Source organism: Pongo pygmaeus, chromosome 5, assembly GCF_028885625.2.
Source record: "Pongo pygmaeus isolate AG05252 chromosome 5, NHGRI_mPonPyg2-v2.0_pri, whole genome shotgun sequence".
Taxonomy (NCBI): Eukaryota; Metazoa; Chordata; class Mammalia; order Primates; family Hominidae; genus Pongo; species Pongo pygmaeus.
Window position 1 is genome coordinate 155,614,264 of NC_072378.2, and position 12,279 is coordinate 155,626,542.

At 43.9% G+C, this 12,279-nt stretch overlaps 1 protein-coding gene across 6 annotated transcripts in view; it reads left to right on the forward strand.

The window, feature by feature from the left end:
- TIAM2 (TIAM Rac1 associated GEF 2) overlaps positions 1-12,279 on the forward strand; it is a 267,112-nt gene that overhangs the window by 70,533 nt on the left and 184,300 nt on the right. For 2 of the 6 annotated variants that reach the window (XM_063666738.1, XM_063666748.1), the window contains exon 1: positions 10,166-10,292. The exons of 3 other annotated variants lie outside the window; for them this stretch is intronic. The gene's annotated coding sequence lies outside the window, so the exon portion shown is untranslated. Of the gene's footprint in view, positions 1-7,362; positions 7,463-10,165; positions 10,293-12,279 lie in introns of those variants that run through there. One more of the 6 variants, XM_063666747.1, reaches the window with a different exon arrangement.

Here is a 12,279-nt window from a genome sequence, read left to right on the forward strand (position 1 = left end):
ATTCTATCCTGAGGGTCCCTGACATCCCAGAGTCTATGATTGATTTTTAAAAAAAATTTGCATGACAGTTTAATTCACTTTTTGTGGTGTACAGTTTTATGGGTTTTTCACAAATGCATGGAGTCATATAGCCACCACCACAGTGCTGTACTGAACAGTTCTATCCTTCAAAAAATTCCTTTGTGTAGTTCCCTCACTGATTTTTGTCCCTAGAATTGTGTCTTTTCTGGAATGTCTCTTAAATGGAGTTATAAATTGTGTAGCCTTTTTCTGGTCTGGCTTACCACCCCCTCCCTGCCCCTGCCCCCGCCCCCACCGCCCCCGTGCACTGCCCCTGCCTTAGGAAAAGGGATTGAAGATTTATCTGGGTTATTGGGTGAATCAGTAGATTGCTCTTTTTCATTGCTGAATAGTATTCCATTGTATGTATGCAGTCACTCTTTGTTAACCATTTGATTGCTGAAGATCATTTCGGTTGCTTCCAATTTTTGGCAACTATGAATAAAGCTGCTATAAACAATTGTGTGCAGGTTTTTGCACAAGTATAATCTGTTTTTAATTAACTTGGGTAAATACCTAGGAGTAGAATTGTTAGGTTGTATGGTAGGAGTATGTTTTAGCTTAATAAGACACTGCTAAACTGTTTTCCAAAGTGACGGTGTTATTTTGTATTCCCATCTGTTGCTCCATATCCTCACCAGCTTTTGGAGTTACCAGTTTATTTTATTTTGTTATTTTTGTTTTATCATTCTAGTAAGTGTATAGTAAAATCTCCTAGTGGTTTCTTTTTTTTCTTTTTTTTTTTTTTTTGAGACGGAGTCTTGCTCTTGTTGCCCAGGCTAGAGTGCAATGGCGTGATCTTGGCCCACTGCAACTTCCTCCACCTGAGTTCATGTGATTCTCCTGCCTCAGCCTCCCCAGTAGCTGGGATTACAGGCGCCCACCATGCCTGGCTAATTTTGTGTTTTTAGTTGAGACGGGGTTTCACCATGTTGGTCAGGCTGGTCTTGAACTCCTGACTTCATGTGATCCACCTGCCTCAGCCTCCCAAAGTGCTGCGATTACAGGTGTGAGCCACCATGCCTGGCCTCTCCTTGTGGTTTTAATTTGTATTTCCTTAATGACTAATGATGTTGAGCACCTTTTCATGTGCTTATTTGCCAACAGTATGTCTTCTTTGGTGAAGTGTCTGTTCAGATCTTTTGCCAATTAAAAAACTAGGTCGTTGGTTTTCTTATTGTTGAGGTTTAACAACTATTCTTTACATATGTTTTGGGAATAAGTTGTTTATTGGATATGCGATTTGCAGATATTTTCTCCTAGTATGTGACTTGTAATTTTTTTTTAAGAAAATAACTGGTTCAGATTTAGTGGCAAGGCAACATGATTTCACAAACAGGGTAGTGATTCAAGACTTAGAAATGCAGTAACAAGATCTCTGCAACAAATTTTAAATGATACTTTAAATACTTTATTTTTTTCCACAATCAACTAAAAAGCAATGTTTTAGCAGTTGATCATATTGTGGTAGACCTCTTCCCTGTGTGTTTGTACACCACAGCTTTAATGCAATCCCAGGGATGGAGAGTACATGTTGTGCGTGTGTGGGTATGTGTGTCCATGTAAATATGAACACGTACAATTATGTGTGTATATTTCCTGCAATATAGCTTTATCTGGGTGATACTTACATGAGTATATACACATTTGTAAAAAGTTGGCTGGGCATGGTGGCTCATGTCTGTAATCCCAGCACTTTGGAAGGCCGAGGTGGGCGGATCACAAGGTCAAGAGATCAAGACCATCCTGGCCAACATGGTGAAACCCCGTCTCTACTAAAAATACAAAAATTAGCTGGGCGTGGTGGTACACGCCTGCTGTCCCAGCAATTCGGGAGGCTGAGGCAGGAGAATCTCTTGAACCCAGGAGGTGGAGGTTTAAGTGAGCCGAGATTGCGTCGCTGTACTCTAGTCTGGGCAACAGAGTGAGACTCTGTCTCAAAAAAAAAAAAAAAAAAAGTTATGGGACTGTTAATACTTGTGCACTTTATCCCATGTATATTATAACTGAATTAAAAAATAAACAATGTGCATGTGGATGTAGGATAGTGAAGCTGAATAATAGCCTTGGATTAAAAAAATAGAAGATAGCAGAAATTATGTAGCATGAAAGGATGGATAAATGTAGCCAAATATTTATATGGAATCCCGTATGACTGTCCCATGGAAGACCATGGGGAAGCTTAGGACAGAGGATAGACCAGCATATGCATCACATGTAAAGGCTAGATGTCTTATAGCTTTGAAAGCTGATCGTTTTCTCTCGATAATTTTGAATGATTAAGTTGATTATAGAGTTTTATTGACAGTCTACACACATTTCCCTGTAAATTCCTATTTGGCTTCTTTTTACCCTTTGCTGATTTGTTGATAACCTACCAGATTTCCTATGCCAGTTTAGGAATTTGGATGTTGTTGGTGAGCATTAGAATAAAATAATACAGTATCTTATATTTAAGAACTAAACGTGAAACTTGGAGCCTAGCTTTTACAGCTCTAGAACATGAAAAATGACATCACTCAAAAGCACGCAATCTCATAAATGTGGCTAAAAAATCAAAACGCTGATGTATCTGGGTTTATGTATCCAGCTTGCCTATGCCTTAATTGTGAATTGTGAATATAGTTTGAGCTGGAATTTAGCCTTCCCGGAACTTTTTGGTTTGGCCCAAAAGCATGTGAAGTGTGAGAGCCACCCGGCACCACAGGAGGTGTCTTGCTCTGGGATTTTATGGCTGTGGCATAGACTTGGTTTCTCAATGAGGACAAAATGCTTTTGAGTAATTCCAGGTGGAGGGTTGACAAGGCTGGAACTTTAAAGCTGGGTTACATAATTATGCTCCATGGCTTGTTTGACTAATAACTTGTGTGCATGCATATTGAAAAGAACAAGGCATCCTTCTTTCAGGCCTCATATTTATTCCCAGCTCTAGTTACTGCTGCATTGAGGACAAACATCTCATCTCCCTCCCTTTCCCTTCCCTCCTCATCCCCTGTGGTTTTCTCCCCACTCCTTTTTTCCACCCTTTTCCCTTCCTTTCTCCTCCTCTGTTCTCCCCTCCTCTCTCCTCTCCCCTCCTCTCTTCCCCAGAGGAGGATATTGGCAAAATTAAGTTTGTTCTTATATATACAGTATTTTTGTCATCATTGTTGAGATAGAGTCTGGCTTTTGTCGCCCAGGCTGGAGTGCAGTGGTGCGATCTCGGCTCACTGCAACCTCCGCCTCCCGGGTTCAAGGTTCTTCTGCCTCAGTTTCCTGAGTAGCTGGGACTACAGGCACCCGACACCACGCCTGGCTAATTTTTGTACTCTTAGTAGAGATGGGGTTTCACCATGTTGGCCAGGCTGGTCTCAAATTGCTAACCTCGGGTGATCCGCCCACCTCAGCCTCCTAGAGTGCTGGGATTACAGGCGTGAGCCACCGCACCTGGACATATATACAGTGTGAAACCATTGATTTCTAGTTGTGCTTATATTTAAGTAATGCAAATTCGACTAAAGATAAGTCTGTGGAAGTCATTGTGCATTTCCTTTCTTCTTGTCCCATGTGATCGGTTTATTTCTAAATGAAAAATAACTTTTTCTTAATACAAAAGGATAACTTCCTTTTTGTAATTTCAAGTGTGATTTTTTTAGATACAGGGATTTCAAGTTTTAAAAAATATGATTTTAGGCCCAGCGCAGTGGCTGATGCCTGTAATCCTAGCACTTTGGGAGGCCGAGGTGGGTGGACTGCCTGAGCTCAGGAGTTTGAGACCAGCCTGGCCAACATGGCAAAACCCTATCTCTACTAAAAATACGAAAATTAGCCAGGTGTGGTGGTGACTGTATTGCCAGCTCCGTGGGAGGCTGAGGCATGAGCCTGAACCTGGGAAGTGGCGGTTGCAGTGAGCCCAGAGCGCGCCACTGCACTCCAGCTTGGGCAACAGAATAAGACTGTCTCTCCCCACCAAAAAAGTGATTTTCCGTGTGAATAAAAATAATGACAGTGCACAGGAGAAAGCGCTCCTTTTCGGCATGGTGTCCCTGGTTGGAAATCTGGGCAGGAGCACTGTTCAAGCCTGCTGGGCAGCCGGTTGTGCTGCTGATTTCTGTTAATAACTCCCGAGTTGTACGCTGATCCAGTATGAGTATTTGGAGGTATTTGGAGGTATAAACGTATTTGATGCATACCTGAAGGGCCTGCTTTTGTTTGTTAGAATGAGTAGCATTTAACTTTTGAAACTCTAACTCCACTCTGAAGTCTTCCTGGAAAAATGGGCTGTTTCTCCACCAGCTAAAATGGTCCCGGGCCTTCTCCACTGAGATGGCCACTCTTGTCCCCTTCTCAATTTTCCTGTTCCCTGTGGAAGCCTCCACTTCCATCTCCATTTTTAGCCTCACAATGAAGACTCTTCACCATTTCTAATTTTGCTCATCTCTGTCAGGCTCTTGTGTATTTACATTTTGTTTCCTTGTTCATTGTTTACATCACATTACATGTGAGTCTGTGAAGTCCTGGAGCGTGGACAGACACACGTCTGTGTGGTTCTGCCTGTACCGTGTCACCGCTGGGAGGAGTTGCTTTTAGCATGTGGAGGTTATGTGTGTTCGTGCAGACTTTCAGAGGGACCAGCTGGAAGCCGCTTTTGGTGGATGGACTTCAACAATTTTATGGTCTTTCTGCATCGTATTTCTGGTGTGTCTTTCCTGTTTGGCTCTGACTTTCCTTTAGTTTTCATCCTTAGAACTGGGAAGCAAGCCCAGATTTTAACAACAAACTTAAAATTCTTTTGGCGTGTGTATATATGTAATTTTTTTGGCATACCTTCCTGATATCTAACTGCTATGTTGAAGGAAAGATTTGTTGATTACAAGTTTGTTTTTTTTTTTTTTTTTTTTTGGAGACTGAGTCTCGCTCTGTCGCCCAGGCTGGAATGCAGTGGTGTGATCTTGGCTCACTGCAACCTCTGCCTCCCAGGTTCAAGTGATTCTCCTGCCTCAGCCTCTTGAGTAGCTGGGATTACAGGCATCTACCATCACGCCTGGCTAATTTTTTGTATTTTTAGTAGAGACAGGGTTTTGCCATATTAGCCAGACTGGTCTCAAACTCCTGACCTCTAGTGATCTGCCTGCTTCGATCTTCCAGAGAGCTGAGATGATGACAAGTTCTTTACAAATGTTTCTATTTGCAGTCTTCCCAGCCTGCTGGATTTGCAGGGTTACAGTAAAGACCTTGAAGAGGGTCTTTATGGTACAGCTGCAGGATCGTAGGACCCCAGACACAGCAGGATCCTGAAGACCCAGCCTGGCTGTGGGGGAGCTCATTCTGGGATGGCACAGAGCATATTAGTTTTCTATTCATTGGTGGGCTCTGGAGGGGAAGCTTTTGTGACTGTCCCTCCTACCTAGAACCTTTCTCACCCCAAGCGGCCTCTCTCTCCACCCAACTCCCATAATATGTTGGTTATACTTAAGTTACAACATTCAGCCTTTTATTAGAGTCAGAACTCACATGTCTGCTGAGGGCTTCTTCTCCTTTGATATTTAAATAAAATTGACTTGAGCTCTCTGTCCCTGTCTCTGGAAGAGGTCCATGTCTCCAAGAAATCTGGAAACTTCCCACAGGGAGATGCATGTTCTTATATTCGGCTCTGGCTCTGAGTTCTTGCCCCTCCTGACTCTCATTTCCACTCCCTCCTAAGCTTCTGTTGCCCCTGTTGTCTGCTGTGTGCTAACCTAGTTAGATGAGGGTTAGGGATGATGATGATGATTATTATTATTATTTTGAGACAGGGTCTCACTTTGTCGCCCATGCTGGAATGCAGTGGCATCATCATGGCTCACTGCAGCCTCTACCTCCCTGGCTGAGGTGGTCCTCCCACCTCTTAGCCTCCCAAGTATGGGGCCTACAGGCATGCACCACCATGCCTGGCTGATTTTTGTATTTTTTGTAGTGACAGGCTTTTCCCATGTTGCCCAGGCTGGTCTCAAACTCTTGGGGTCAAGTGATCCACCCGTCTCGGTCTCCCAAAGTGCTGGGACTACATGCATGGGTGACCAAGCGCGGCCTTTTCCTTGTTTTTTTAATTTACATTTTTCTTTTCCACCCAACCACACATGCAAGTGTTGCTATTTTTATTACACTCAGTCAAGTTTCAGGCTAAGAATTGGGAGAAGGGGTGATATGCATCTTAGTATAACAGTTAGTTATAACATCTTAGTATAGACAGTTACACCCGTCAGTTGTTAAAGACCTGTGGCTGTTGCAGTGCTGGGAATGTCACTGCCACAGGCACCGGAGTTTCCAGCCTCTTGCCCTATTGCTGGGCCCCTCTCCCTTCACATTTGGCGTGTGTGTCTCCTGGCTTTCTGCCTTTCTGGAGCCCCTCCACATCAATGAATGCTAAAGACAAAAAACTCTCTACCCACCCTTTATGTGCCTGGAATATCTGGGAGTGGTTTTGAAATTTCTGCCTTTTCCTTTCTCCGTCTTTTATCAATCTCTATAGAGGAAAAGGAGAAATATACAGATTCTCTCTCCACACTGTAAATTGTGCTTCCTCTTCAGGAGACAGAAGTGGTTACAGTTAATTATTATTATTATTATTTTTTTTGAGATAGAGTCTCCTCTGTTGCCCAGGCTAGAGTGCGATGGCACGATCTCGTTCCACTGCACCACTGCAACCTCCGACTCACTGCAACCTCTGCCTCCTGGGTTCACGCAATTCTTCCATCTCAGCCTCCCGAGTAGCTGGAATTACAGCACCGCCCCCCCCCCCCCCCCACCGCCCACATCATGCCTGGCTAATTTTTGTATGTTTGTAGAGATGGGGTTTCACCGTGTTGGCCAGGCTGGTCTGGAACTCCTGACCTCAGGTGATCTGCCCGCCTCGGCCTCCCAAAATGCTGGTAGTTTTGGTTTTAAATAACATTTTACCTTTCATTCTGCCATTGTTTATTTTTTATTTTTTTGAGATGGGATCTCACCATGTTGCCCAGGCTAGGTATTCTATTTTAGATCCATTTCCTTCTTCAGGAAATTCTGAGTGAGGAGAAGCTGCTTAGTATCTTATAACCCTTTATAGCCCCTGGTAGCTGTTAGTAAATTTTGTTGTTGTTGAGACAGGGTCTTGCTTCATTGCCCAGGCTGGAGTACAGTGATGTAAATCACAGCTCACTACAGCCTTGACCTCCTGGGCTCAAGTGATTCTCCCACCTCAGCCTCTCAAATAGCTAGGACCACAGGTATGCACCACCACACCTGGCTTTTTTATTTTTTATTTTATTTATTTATTTAAGACAAAGTCTTGCTCTGTCACCCAGGCTGGAGTGCAGTGACGCAGTCTCGACTCACTACAACCTCCGCCTCCCAGGTTCTAGTGATTCTTCTGCTTCAGCCACCCAAGTAGCTGGGATTACAGGTATGTGCCACCACACCTGGCTAATTTTTGTATTTTAGTAGAGATGAGGTTTTGCCATGTTTCCCGGGCTGGTCTTGAACTCCAGGGCTCGAGCGATCCTCCCACCTCAGCTTCCCAAAGTGCTGAGATGGCAGGGGTAAGCCACTACGCCCAGCCTGTTAGTAAACTTTATAGTTGATTTTTCATTGTTTGATTCAAGCTGAATGAAAGAACGACCAGGGTTTCATTCATGGCATGCCTTTGGAGAAACTGTTTTTCTGTAAAGATTCTATAAAGCAGCATACATTTGCATGTCATCTTGATGAAATATAATCATCTGTATCTGTTTGAAGGTGGGCACCAAAATAAGAAGTAGATATAAGGAATTATACTGTAAAATAATAGGAAAAGGTTGATCATTGTATACAGTAATTTTAGTATAGTATCTAACATTACACTAATATTTTGCATAGCAGCTAAAATATGTTAGAAAAATGACAACAAATTCAGATGATTTGCTTTGTCATCAGGTTTGAGTCAGTATGTAGCTTCCTACTCTTTAAGTAAAGAAAATGGAAACAGTGGAGATATTGAAGAAATAAATTGTCATGCTGTTCTCTAACTGTGCCACGAGTTCTGCCTCCCTGGGTGTTGTGTAGCTTTGGAATGTGCTATCTGGACAGACATTTCTTTTTATTTATTTTCTGAGACAGGGTCTTTCTGTGTGACCCAAGCTGGAATACAGTGGCCCGATCTCGGCTCACTGCAATGTCTGGCAGTCAAGCAATTCCTGTGCCTCAGCCTCCCAAGTAGCTGGGATTATAGGCGTCTACCACCACGCCCAGCTAATTTTTGTATTTCTAGTAGAGACAGGGTTTCACTATGTTGGCCAGGCTGGTCTTGAACTCCTGATCTCAGGTGATTGGCCTGCCCCACCTCCCAAAGTGCTGAGATTACAGGTGTGAGCCATCGCGCCTGGCCAGACTTTTTTTTTTTTTTTTTTTTTTTTTGAGATGGAGTCTCACTCTATCACCCAGGCTGGAGTGCAGTGGGGCGATCTCAGCTCACTGCAGCCTCTGCCTCCTGGGTTCAAACGATTCTCCTGCCTCAGCCTCCTGAGTAGCTGGGATTACAGTAGCTGGATTACTGGCTAATTTTTGTATTTTTAGTAGAGATGGGGTTTCACCATGTTGGCCAGGCTGGTCTCAAACTTCTCACCTCAGGTGATCCATCCACCTTGGCCTCCCAAAGGGCTGGGATTACAGACATGAGCCACCGTGCCTGGCCCAGACATTTCTTTTTGGAGCTGAAATTTGATTTACTTTGGCTGTTTGCTTTTAATCCTATACCATGTAGTCAGAATTCATTTAAAAATTTTTCTAGTAAGCATCTTTCCTGAATTTAAGGCAGTTCCTCAGGAATTTTCCTTATGATGAATTAAACATAGTAATGATTAATAACTCAGGGCAAAAGGCCTTAAAAACATTGCTGTAAACTGATCATCTTAGTCCTTTAAGTGGAAATTTATGGTAGGGTATGATACCCTGAGGTGGTGGTAGAGACTTAGTTCCCAAAAAGCTCCTTTATTTGTGTGTGTCTCCATAACTGAGCCCAGTGGCTCAGCTTGGGTTTTGAATGTACTGTAAGAAATATTTTTTTAGGGCAGGCATGGTAGCTCACACCTGTAATCCCAGCTCTTTCGGAAATCAAGGTGGGTTGTTCACTTGAGCCCAAGAGGTTGAGACCAGCCTGGGCAACATGGCAAAACCCTGTCTCTACTACTAATGAAAAAAATTCGTGGGGCATGGTTGTGCATGCCTGTAGTCCCAGCAGCTTGGGAGGCTGAGCGGGGAGGATGGCTCGTGCCCGAGAGGCAGAGGTTGCAGTGAGCCATGATCACACCACTGCACTCCAGCTTAGGCAACAGAAATGAGACTTAGTGTCAAAAAAAGAAAAAAATGACACATATTTATAGACAGGTATGTTTATGTGTTATAGAAATGAATGGTTATGTGTTGGCTTTCCAGACAGCTTTGGAGCATGTCTCCATGGATCTTCATCAAGATCCAGAGAACACCTGAACTTGACATAGCTTGGGATTTCTGGATAATGGGAAGAAAGTGGAAGCAGCATTTTAGACTGGATTTATTAAACGTTAAGACGACCATATGCCAGAACTTGTATTTGTTTATTAAGTTGTTATTCAACACTCAGTGCTCATATATTGTTTACTGTGCCCTGCATCAGGCAGGGCTGAGCAAAGACTCATTGAACAGAGCTCAGGCCCTAGTGAAACGGATGGGCGTGCAAGTGAATACTTCTTGCATAGCATGGTAAGTGCTTGAACAGAGATTTGTGCAAGGTGCAGTGATACACCTGAGAGTAAAGAATTATTGGCTGGGCGCGGTGGCTCACGCCTGTAATCCCAGCACTTTCGGAGGCTGATCACCTGAGGTCAGGAGTTCAAGACTAGCCTGGCCAACATGATGAAACCCCGTCTCTACTAAAAACTACAAAAATTAGCTGGGTGTGGTGGTGGATGCCTGTAATCCCAGCTACTTGGGAGGCTGAGGCAGGAGAATCACTTGAACCTGGGAGGCGGAGGTTACAGTGAACTGAGATCGCGTCACTGCACTCCATGCTGGGCAACAGAGGGAAACTCTGTGTCAAAAACAAAAAAAAAAGTAATAAAATAAAAGTATTATTATCTCTGTTATGTGTTATTAGGGAAGACGTTTTAGAATGAACCGCTGAAGTGGCTCTTAAGAATGAGGAGAAATTTGTCAAGCTTCTAAAGCAGAGGAGAGCGTGTCAGCCAGGATCAAAGGCATGGAGGCATTTGGAACACATGGTATGATGTGGGCTACAAGGAATTTACATTGGTGGCTGGGAGGACAGGAGCTGAAAGGTCAGTAGAGATTTGTATGTCATGCGAAGAAGTATTAATTGTGAGGGATGGATGACATTGAAAGGTTTCAAACTCGAGCATAACAGGATCAAATTGGTGTTTTAGAATTTTCCTCTGGCTGCTGTGTGGAAGAGAGATTTGTGGAGAGAGAAAGGACTGGAAATCCTCCAGTAGGAAACGACCGAGGCATCAGGCTAGGATCAGCCTATGAGGGCTGAATGAACTCAGTGCAGCAAAGGAGAGGGAGGCATACATTAAAGAGTTACTTAGGAAGTACCTGCCAGAGGATTTGATGGCCATTTTGGTGTGCATGATGAGGGAAAGGAGAAGCAAGCCTAGGGTAATTGATGGGTTCCTGTCTTTCCAGAGCGGCTGGACAGAGGCACCATTATCCTGGTTTGGGTGCACAGAAAGAGGGGCCAGGTGATAAGAGGTTAGGGTAGGGTTGAAAAAGAATAACGAGTTTGGATCATGTTGATTTTTTGAGGTGGCACATCTGGTAGGTGGGTAAGTGGGTCTGGAACTCAGAAGAAATAGAGTCTTGGTTGTTGTCAATGATAGTGAAAGCCGTGAACTCACCCTGGAAGAGAATATTGAAGACACAGAGATGAGGACCAAGCCTGGAGCACTGAGAAATGCTGGCCATCCCAGGAGGTGGGCGCAGAGGGAGGAGTTCAGGAGGGAGGCTGGGTCAGTTGTGGGGCAGGGAATCACCCGTCGTCAGGGAGCCACGGAAGCCAACAGAGGACGGAGCCTCAAGAAGTGGCATCGAGGGTTTGTCTTTGTTTTGGATTGTGTGATGAATGAAAAGTGTTACTAAAGAAGAACTGTAGTCTGTAGTTAGCACAATTAAAATCCACATTTGCTATTAAGAACGAAGTTAGTTTACTTTTAGAGACCATTTATAAATTGGTGTTTTTCATGCCTAGGATTTGTTATTAAAGCTTAGAGGTTAAAGGACTTTATAAAGAATTATCCATTATTTGCTGTGCCTGGTGCTTTTCTTGATTCAGATTAAGTACTTTTTTTTTTTTTTTTTTTTTTTTTTGAGACTAAGTCTCTCTCTGCTGCCCAGACTGGAGTGCAGTGGCGCGATCTCGGCTCACTGCAACCTCTGCCTCGCGGGTTCAAGCGATTCTTGTGCCTCAGCCTCCCAAGTAGCTGGGATTACAGGCGTGTGCCACCACACCTGGCTAATTTTTGTATTTTTAGTAGAGATGGGGTTTCACCATGTTGGCCAGGCTGGTCTCTAACTCCTGACCTCAAGTGATCCACCCGCCTCAGCCTCCCAAAGTGCTGGGATTACAGGCGTGAGCCACCGTGCCCGGCCAGATTCACTGAGTACTTTTATAGAAGAGCCTGCGTCCATAGCCAAGTCGTACTTTATATAATTGTGATATTATACAGATGTTTCCACTTCGGTTCCATTTCCTGTCATTATAAACCCTGCTTCTCATAGTGGCTTTGGGTGCCTAAGCTGGACTTACGGAGCAAGAAAGTAAGGCTCCAGGCCACACCCACCAGAGCAGCTGAGAAAAAAAAAAAAAGAATCGAAGAGTCTCTGGTCTCTGCTCAACGGTGAGCTACCCCACTTGCTTATAATTAAAAGTCTATTATGATTTCTACTTCAAATGTAACATTTTCCTACCTGTAGTAGATACCCTTAGAAGAGGAGTTTGGAACCTTCCCATAGGGCAGAGTGGGAGTGCTTCTCAACAAAATACTCATTAGGACCTTTCATCTCAAAGATGAAAGATCTTTCAGCCATTGGTAATCCCCACAAAATCCCTTTGAGGTTGGTAGGTGGAAAATGCAATGTTCTGGATGGGGAGAGAGATGTAAGGGTGCCTGCCCCAGAGCAAGTTGTTGGGAGCTCAGCACTTGAGCCAAGATACTGATTTGTGATCTCAACCCAGATGCACTACAGTTG